Source organism: Herpailurus yagouaroundi, unplaced genomic scaffold (assembly GCF_014898765.1).
Source record: "Herpailurus yagouaroundi ecotype Mexico unplaced genomic scaffold, PumYag 29, whole genome shotgun sequence".
Lineage (NCBI taxonomy): Eukaryota > Metazoa > Chordata > Mammalia > Carnivora > Felidae > Herpailurus > Herpailurus yagouaroundi.
Genome location: NW_024412377.1, coordinates 115,895,876 through 115,906,031, shown reverse-complemented (window position 1 = coordinate 115,906,031; position 10,156 = coordinate 115,895,876).

The following is a 10,156-nucleotide window of genomic DNA, read 5'->3' as shown; positions in this document are numbered from 1 at the left end:
GCAAACTGGCCTTCAGGCTAAATCTGGGACTTGTGCTTCCAGAGCCCATGACTCAGGAATGATGTTGACATTTTAAAAATCTGCTGGATAACAAAATCAAAGGAAAAAATCATGTTTAATGACATGAAGACTATATGGAATGCACATTGTGTCCATAAATAAAGCTTAAATTGGTAAAGAGCCACACCCATCATTTACATATCATCTGTTTTCTTTCCTCCCACAAAGGCAGAACTGAGTAGTTGTGACAGAGAATTTCTCCCACAAAGCCTAAAGTGTTCACCACCTTGCCGTGTGCAGAAAAAGTTGGCTCACCTATGGGTAGCCCACCAACACGAGGCTCAGACTGCATAGTGTTGGCCCACAGAGTGTTTTAACTTTGAATTAGCTGCTAATTAAACAAAATTTCAGGTTATGGTCATTCTGGATTTCTGAGTACGGACTGCCTCTTTTAAATTTTTTTTTTTTTCAACGTTTATTTATTTTTGGAACAGAGAGAGACAGAGCATGAACGGGGGAGGGGCAGAGAGAGAGGGAGACACAGAATCGGAAACAGGCTCCAGGTTCTGAGCCATCAGCCCAGAGCCTGACGCGGGGCTCGAACTCACGGACGGCGAGATCGTGACCTGGCTGAAGTCGGACGCTTAATCGACTGCGCCACCCAGGCGCCCCATGGACTGCCTCTTTTAGAAGGGCACATACTCTCTGGCTCCCCACCCCAGCCCTCTCAGCTGCCCATAGCTAAGGTGGAGCATTAGTTGGTTGGTCATCACCTATTCCAGTGGTTCTTCATACAGCTTATTCTGTGCCCCTACTTCAGACATATGGCCTGGAGGTATTTTGGGAGGGTGATGCTGGCATCTAGTGGATAGAAGTGAGCTACCTCTTCCCACTCAACATTCATAGGTGTTCCCACCTTTTTTTTTTTTTTTTTTTTGTAAATTTAAATTTTGTTTTGGACTCTACTATGCCAACATCAACAACAACAAAAATCTCTTAATACCAATTATTTGTGTCATTCTTAATTCCTTCCTGATACGATCTGCATATACTTATATACGTGTTCATCTAATTGAATGTCATACATTGATTCTATTGTATTTTCCTTTAGTTTCATGTACTATTTCATGTTTAAAATTTCATGCATGAACATGGTTCATTGTTGTAGTATTTTGAATGGACACTCAGAACTCCATGGTGTGCCTGAATATTATGGTTTGCCAAGGACCCTTTCTTGTTAGGATTGTTTTAAATGTCTTCTTTGTATAGAGACCAACTTCACTAAATTATGTTCTTTGTACATTTTCTTTTCCTACCTTTGTCCTAACTCCTTGGGGACTCTTCCTAAGGGTGGAATTTCTGGGTCACAGTTTTATGGTTATTGTCATATATTGCACATCTGTGACCCCCTTAAAGGCTGCACTGATATTTTCAATATATCCAGGGGTATCTGGGGCATCCTTTGTCCTTGCTATTGATAATCAACTGTTTATTGCTGTAAGCTTGGTTTTGTCAATTTAATGGATATGGTTACTGACACTTCATAGTTATTTGTGTTGCTTAAGTCATTGTGAAGGTAACCTTGTCCCATGTATATTTATAGTCTGCATGTCTACCTGTTGACATTATATAGTGTTCTACATCCAAGCCACTGGGGCACTGAGAGACCAGCTGAGCTGCTAGACATGAGAGGCACTTAGCAGGACCTTACAAAATTGATTGACTTCGTTATTTGGCTGACTATTGAAAATATGTGGGTTTTGTAGGACATTTTAAAAGAAACACCACATAGATGTCTTTCCTGAATTAGTGACAAGGCCTATTTGTAATCACAGTATGTGGCACTATTGGTGTCTTGCACTCTTGGAAGGAGGGTGCTTGGACTGATTATGACAATGTCATTAGCAGTTCTTGTCCCTCTGCAGCTTTTACTGGACACTGGAGTCAGCAGAGAGAGCATTGGCTCAAAAGCAGAAACATCCCCAGTCCATGTTGGCGAAAACCTGGAGATGCCTGCATCTGGCTGCTGAGAAAGGTGTGGGAGAAACGCCAAGGGAGGAAGTCCTCAAAAGCATGAAGCCAGCAGTCAGCAAGCCTCAGATGGTTAGTCAAGGCAGTCTAGGCGCACCTACTGCTGATTTCGTTTTTAGGAGCGGGATTCTCTTTTCTGTCCAACTTCACTACATATGTGGGGTAAAATAACCCGAGGCCTGGACTTTGAAATGGAAGTCAAAATGTGCAAAGCAGAACAGACGCGCAGAAAACTCTGAATGATTATAATAATGCAGAAGACTGGACTTGTGTACCAAGAGAACCATCTCTCTGTATACTGTGCATGCTGTCTCTTCCACATATTGTTCATAAAGCCATACAGTATATAATGCATGTGCATGGCAGTTCTGGCCTCCTAAGCAGAGTATGAAAGCAGGGTTACTATAGTGAGAATAGCCTTTAAAACGCTTTACCATAAATGCATTGGTATTTTTGTCTTTCAGGTAATAAAGCTGTAATACCATTTTCATGTAAAGCTATACTTCTCTTCTAAAGTTGTACCCACTCAGGTATTTAAAATGAGACTTCAAAATGCAAATATCCAACTTTGTTAGAGATTGAGGGAGTCTCTTGGTTATGGGACACACAGAACAGCTACAGGTGACCAGGAATCAGACTTAGGGAGTTATTTTTGCCAACATAGCTTCCGCTAGGGATGCAGCTGGGCCTCACACCTGAGTTCTCTTCGATCTCTCATGGCAGAATTTTTTGTTTTGAAGTTTATTTATTTTTGAAAGAGACAGAGACAGCATGAGTAAGGGAGGGACAGAGAGAGAGATAGAGACAGGGAGGCAAGTAGGGAGGGAGAATCCTAAGCAGGTTTCGCGCTGTCAGTGCAGAGCCAGATGTGGGGTTTGACCTCACGAACCGTGAGATATGACCTGATCTGAAACCAAGAGTCATTCGCTTAACTCACTGAGCCACCCAGGTGCCTCTCATGGCAGCAGTTTCAAACTCCCAGCTCCTCAAACTCCTTCAGAGTACTCTCAGCAGATGAGGTGGCCCCCCCTTCATGGAGGATGCACCACCCGCCCATCTCTCTTCTCTTCAGGTCAGACTTGGGGAAGGTCTCTGAGGCAGAGGTGGCCCTGCTCTTATATTATACATCCCTCCCCACTGGCTCTCTTGTTCTTTCAACTTCTCCATCCTGAGAAATTCCTTCCCATCATCTTCTAAACACGCTCAGGTCACTTCCATGTTAAAAGAGAACCAAGTATTCTCCTTGATCATCCTCTCCCTCTGGCTGCCTGCTGGCTGTCCCCGTGGACCTGCCTGTGGTTTCAGGGTAGAGTGGGCCATATCCCTTGTAGCAGTAGGGAGGAAATGACCAATGCTGAAACCTCTAGGACATTCGAAGACTGGAAGCCTCATTTCCCCAGGTCACATTCTTGTGGGATTAGGACAAAGGCCCAGTAACAAAGCAGGCATTCTCTGGTTTATTCTCACCATCGAGACTCCAGAACCCAGGCAGCAAAGCTCTCTTTTCTAGGGTTATGTGGCTACCTGGTTCTCCCTCCTGCCATCTGCTGTGTCCCCAGCTCCTGAGGGGCTGTGTGGAGCCACAGTTGTGGTTAGAGTGCCCAATTGTGTGGGACTGAGGCATTTTCCAGGACATGGGCCCTGCTGTGATAAAACCGCAGAGTCTCAGGTAAACCAGAATAGTGTGATCCTATACTGCAGCTCTGGGCCTGTTCCTTCTTTTAAAGTTATGTACTTGTGCTGGTGTTTATCTTCATTTTGATGGGTCCACTTGCCCCCAGACTCTCATCCAGCTTGTGCTCTTTGACAATACCCTCAGGGAGCCCATCCTCTAACTGGAACATAAGCTGGTGGTATATGAGTGGCCATTCCTCCCCATTCCTTGGCAGGCTTGCTCCTGACGTTCATCACCCTCCAGTAAGGCTCCAGTGTCTCCGACTCCCCGGCCCATTTCCATAATGCTCCTTGTGACCCCAGCTGCCCCCTTCAGTATACCTGGTCATGTCATAGAAAATTGCCCCTTGACACATTGATTCCTTTTTTAAAATTATTACAACAGCAGTGAAATGAGCTGTCTTCTGGCTTCACCCCTGTAGCCAGTGTCCATTTTGACCTATTTTTGCCATTAAGCCACCTGGGTGTGGGACCACAGACCTCAGTGTTTGCTCTGTTCCATCTCCTAGGATGACCTGGGCCCCACATCCTCTCTGAAGGGCACTCGTATCACAGAAGCATTTGCTCCTCCCAAAGGACCAGAGCCCTGCCAAGCCTTTGGCAAAGCCTTCTGTGTACAACCTTGTTCTCACTTGGAGGCTCTGACCAGCCCCCTCAAATGAAATTGGTGTAATGTCCCCTCCCCTGTAATACAATGAAGAATAGGGTGATTTCTGGCTGGTCAACTGCCAGAACTGTGGTTCAGGAGTTGGAGAATGTTGATTGGGATGATATATGTGCTAAAAGCTGGACCCCCTGAGAGCTTTCATAGACCCTAGAGAGCCTACATACTGTCAAATATATTGAAATTTCCACATTTCACATTAATTATAGTATCTTTACATAAAAATTTTGTAAGGGTTTTTATGTTTTGTTTTTTGAAATTATTTGACTATTGTAACTTTATGATTTAACTTCTCAGCAGTCAGCCTGTATATTTAGGGATTCTTGTGACTTGAGAAAATTCATCTATTCTAATCTAATTTGCAGATTTTTTACCAACATATATTTTTTGGAATTGATTTTTTTTAAGTTTTTATCTTTTTTCCAGTTAGTTAACATACAGTATTATATTAGTTTCAGGTGTACAATGTAGTGATTCAACAATTCCATATATCACTGGTGCTTGTCACAACAAGTGCACTCCTTAATCCCCATCACCTATTTTACCCAACCCTCCACCCACTTCCCCTCTGCTAACCATCAGTTTGTTCTCTGTACTGAAGAGCCTGTTTGTTTCTTGGTTTGCTTTACTCCTTTTTTCCTTTTGCTCATTTGTTTTCTTTCTTAAATTCCACTTATGAATGAAATCATACAGTATTTGTCTTTCTCTGATTGACATATTTTGTTTAGCATTATACTTCAGCTCCAGACATGTTGTTACTAATGGCAAGATTTCATTCTTTGTATGACTGAATAATATTTCGTTGTATGTATGTGTGTATATAAATGTATGAATATATAAATATATGTGCATGTATATTTATAAATATGAATATGAATATAAATATAAATATATACACACATACCACATCTTTTTAAAAAAAATTTTTTTAACATTTATTTATTTTTTTGAGAGACAGAGACAGAGCGTGAGCTGGGAAGGGGACAGAGAGAGAGGGGGAGTCACAGATTCTGAAGCAGGTTCCAGGCTCCGAGCTGTCAGCGTAGAGCCTGATGTGGGGCTTGAACCCACGAACCAAGAGGTCATGACTTGAGCCGAAGTTGGCCGCCCAACCGACTGAGCCACCCAGAAGCCCCTATACCACATCTTCTTTATTCCTCAATGGATGGATATTTGGGTTGCTTCCATTTCTTGGCTATCGTAAGTAATATTGCTATAAACATGCAGGAACATGTATACCTTTGAATTTGTGTTTTTGTATTCTTTGGATAAATACCAAGTAGTATGATGGCTGGATCATTGGGTAGTTCTACTTTTAACTTGTTGAGAAACCGCCCTGTTTTCCACAGTAGCTGCATCAATTTGTATTCCCTTCAGCTTTGCAAGAGGGTTTCTTTTTCTACATATATTCACCAATATTTGCTGTTTCTTGTGTTTTTTTTTGTAGACACTGACAGGTGTGAGATGATAGATCATTGTAGTTTTGATTTGCATTTCTCTGATGATAAGTCATGACGGTATCTTTCCATGTGTCTATTGGCCATCTGGATGTCTTCTTTGGAGCAATGTCTCTTCATGTCTTCTGCCCATTTTTAAATTGGATTATTTATTTTTTGGGTGTTAAGTTGTATCAGTTCTTGATATATTTTGGATACTAACCCTTTATGGGGTATGTCATTTGCAAATATCTTCTCCTGTTGCATAGGTTGCCTTTTAGTTTTGTTGATTGTTTACTTCACTTTTGTCTTGATGGAGTTCCAATAGTTTATTTTTGCTTTCATTTCCCTTGCCTTAGGGGACCTATCTAGTAAAAAGCTGATATGGCTTGTGTCAGAGAGATTATTCCCTGTGCTCTTTTCTAGGATTTTTACAATGTCTCACATTTAGGCATTTAATCCATTTTGAATTTATTTTTGTGTATGGTGTAAGAAAGTGGTCCAGATTCATTCTTTTGCATGTTGCTGTCCAGTTTTCCCAACACCATTTGTTGAAGAGGCTGTATTTTGCCCATTGGATATTCATTCCTTCTTTGTCGAACAATAAGTGGCCATATAATTTTGAGTATATTTCTGGATTTTCTCAGCTGTTCTGTTGATCTGTGTGTCTGTTTTTGTGCCATTAACATACTGTTTTGATTATAACAGCTTTGTAATATAACTTGAAGTCTGGAATTGTGATGCCTCCAGCTTTGCTTTTCTTTTTCAAGGTTGCTTTGGCTATTTGGGGTCTTTTGTGGCTCCATACAAATTGTAGGATTGTTTGTTTTAGTTCTAGAAAATTGTTGGTCTTTTGATACGGATTGCATTAAGTTTGTAGATTACTTTGGGTAGTACAGACATTAAATAGTATTTGTGCTTCCAGTCCATGAGCATGGAATGTCTTTCCATTTCTTTGTGTCATCTTCAGTTTCTTTCATTAGTGTTTTATAGTTTTCAAAGTACAGGTATTTCACCTCTTTGTTTAGGTTTATTCCTAGGTATCTTACTATCTTTGGTGCAGTTGTAAATGAGGTTACTTTCTTACTTTCTTTCTGCTGCTCCATTATTGGTGTATAGAAATGCAACAGATGTCTGTACATTGATTTTATATCTTATGACTTTACTGAATTCATTGATCAGTTTTTGCAGTTTTTTGGTGGAGTCTTTCGGGTTTTCTCTATGTAGTATCATGTCATCTGAAAATAGTAAAAGTTTTACTTCTTCCATACTGATTTTGATGTCTTCATTCCTTCATCTTTTCTGGTTGCCATTGGTAGGACTTCTAATAGTATGTTAAATAATAGTGGTGAGAATGGACATTGCTGCCTTATTCCTAACCTTAGGGGAAATACTCTCAGTTTTTCTCCATTGAGTATGATGTTAATTGGGTTTTTCATATATGGACTTCATTGTATTCTGTATATTCCCTCTAAACCTACTTTGTTGAGGGTTTTTATCATGAATGGGTTACCTTTGTTAAGTGCTTTTTCTGCATCTATTGAAATGATCATATGGTTTTTATCCTTTGTCTTACTGATGTGATGTGTCGTGTTCATTTGCGAGTACCGAACCACACTTGTAACCCAGGAATAAAAGGCACTTGATTGTGGTGAATGATTTTTTTTAATGTATAGTTGGATTCAGTTTGCTAATATTTTGTTGAGGATTTTTACATCTATATTCATCAGAGATACTGGCCTATAGTTTTTTCTTTTTTTTTTGTGGTGTCTCTGTCTGGTTTTGTTATCAAGGTAAGGATAGCTTCATAGAATGAATTTGGAAGGTTTTCTTCCTTTTCTATTTTTTATAATAGTTTAAGAAGAATAGGTATTAACTCTTATTTAAATGTTTGATAGAATTCTCCCATGAAGCCATTTGGTCCTGGGCTTTTGTTTGTTGGGAGTTTTTTGTTTGTTTGTTTGTTTGTTTGTTTGTTTGTTTTTTTACTGGCTTAATTTCTTTGCTTGTTATCAGTCTGTTAAAATTTTTTTATTTATGCTTGTTTCAGTTTTGGTAGGTTATAGGTTTCTAGGAATTTTTCTATTTCTTCTAGGCTGTCCAATTTTTTGGCATATAGTTTTTAATAATATTCTATGACAAGTTTTGTATTTCTGTGGTGTTGGTTGTGGTCTCTCCTCTTTTATTTGTGGTTTTATTTATTTTACAAAGAACCAGCTCCTGGTCTCATTGGTCTGTTATTTTTTTTTTAATTTTCTATAGTATTTATTTCTGCTTGAATCTTTATTATTTCCTTCCTTCTGCTGGCTTTAGGTTTTGTTTAGTTCTTTTTTCTAGCTCCTTTAAGTGTAAAGTTAGGTTGTTTATTTGAGATTTTTCTTCTTGTGCTAGGCCAGTGTTACTATAACCTTGCCTCTTGATTTGCTTTTGCTGTATTTTGTTCAAAGGTTCTGAGCCATTGTATTTTCATTTGTTTCCATGTACTTTTTTATTTCTTCTTTTATTTCCTGGTTGACCTATTCATTGTTTAGTAGCATGTTCTTTAACTTCCATGTATTTGTGGTCTTGCTAGATTTTTTTCTTGTTCTTGACTTGTAGTTTCATAGTGTTGTGGTCAGAAAAGATGCCTACTATGACTTCAATCTTTTTTAATGTGTTGAGGCCTGTTTTGTGGCCTAATATGAGATCTGTTCTGGATAATGTTACATGTGTACTTGCAAAGAGTATGTATTCCACTGTTTCAGGATGGAATGTTCTGAATATATCTTTAAATCCATCTGGTCTAATGTATCATTCAAAGCCATTGTTTCTGTTGATTTTCTGTTTAGATGATCTATCCATTGATATAAGTGGGGTGTTAAAAGTCCTTACTATTATTTTATTATTATGGATTATTTCCTTTATGTTTGTTACCTACTTTAATGTATTTGGCTGCTTCCATGTTGGGTACTTAATATTTACAGTTGTTATATCTTCTTGTTGGACTGTCACTTTATAATTATATAGTGTCCTGCTTTGTCTCTTATTGCCATCTTTGTTTTGAAATCTCTGGGAAATGTGGTGTGAACAGGGGTTTTTGCTGGTCTTCTGGGGGCGGGGCTGCTGTATTGTGACTGAGTCAAGCATGACTGAGAAGGGCAGTCCCAGCAGAGCACACGGTCTGGTGCATGCAGGTGACTCTGTGTTTGTATTGAGGGACAGAGGAAAGAAATGGTGCTTGCCAACTCCTTTGCCCCTGGAGAGGTGTCTCTGTGAACTCTGGTCCTCAGAGACATGCTCAGAGAAGAGCTAATAATCTCCCCATTCTGTACCAGGTATTCTTCAGATCGCTGATTCCAGGCTGTCTGCCCCAGGATTGTTTGCCTGCCTTCTCTCCAGGAGGAGCGCAATGCCCTTCTAGGTTTATTCTAGCCAAGCCAGCTGACCTTTAAAACTCTAGGCTTTAAGCCCTGATGGTTATAACTCAAGAAATTCAGCCCCTCTCTTTTTCCAAGCCAATGGCTTTGGAGACACATTCTCCTTGTGTGTTCCTATGTGTGCTCCTCTAGCTCTTGCCCTTCTCTGTGACCCTGGTTCCCTCCTTTGGGAAGGAAGATAGTTCCCTATCTATTTGTCTCCAGATATTTTTTTATTTCCTTTTTAATTTTTTCATTGACCATTGGTTATTTAGTAGCATATTATTTAGCTTCCATATACTTGTGTTTTTTTCTTTGTTTTTCTTGTAATTATTTCTAGTTGGTTCATACCATTGTGGTTGGAAAAAAAATGCTTGATATCATTTCAGTCTGCTTAAATTTATTGAGACTTGTTATATGGCCTAACATATGATTTATCCTGGAAAATGTTCCATATGCTTTTGATCAGAATGTGTACTATGCTTTTTTGGATTTATTGTTCTGTATATGTGTTAGATCCATCTAGTATAACTTGTCATTCAAAGCCACTGTTTTCTTATTGATTTTTCTATCTGAATGTTAGTGAGTAAAAATCCACTTCTGTACTACTGTCACTTTCTCCCTTTATGTCTACTTCTCCTTTTCTGTATTTAAGTGCTCCTCTGTTGGGTTTATAGACACTTAAAAGTATTACATCCTCTTGTTGGATTGATCCCCTTATCATTATGCAATGCCCTTTATTGTCTATTTTTATAGTCTTTGTTTTAAAGTCCATTTGTCTGATATAAGTCTTGATACCCCAGCATTTTTTTTTCAATTTGAATAAAATATCTTTTTCCTTTCCTTCACTTTTAGTCTTTATTTGTCTTTAGGTCTAAAGTGAGTTTCTTGTAGGCAGCATATCGGTGGGCTTTTTTTTTTTTAAATCCATTCTATCAATCTATGTCTTTTGACTG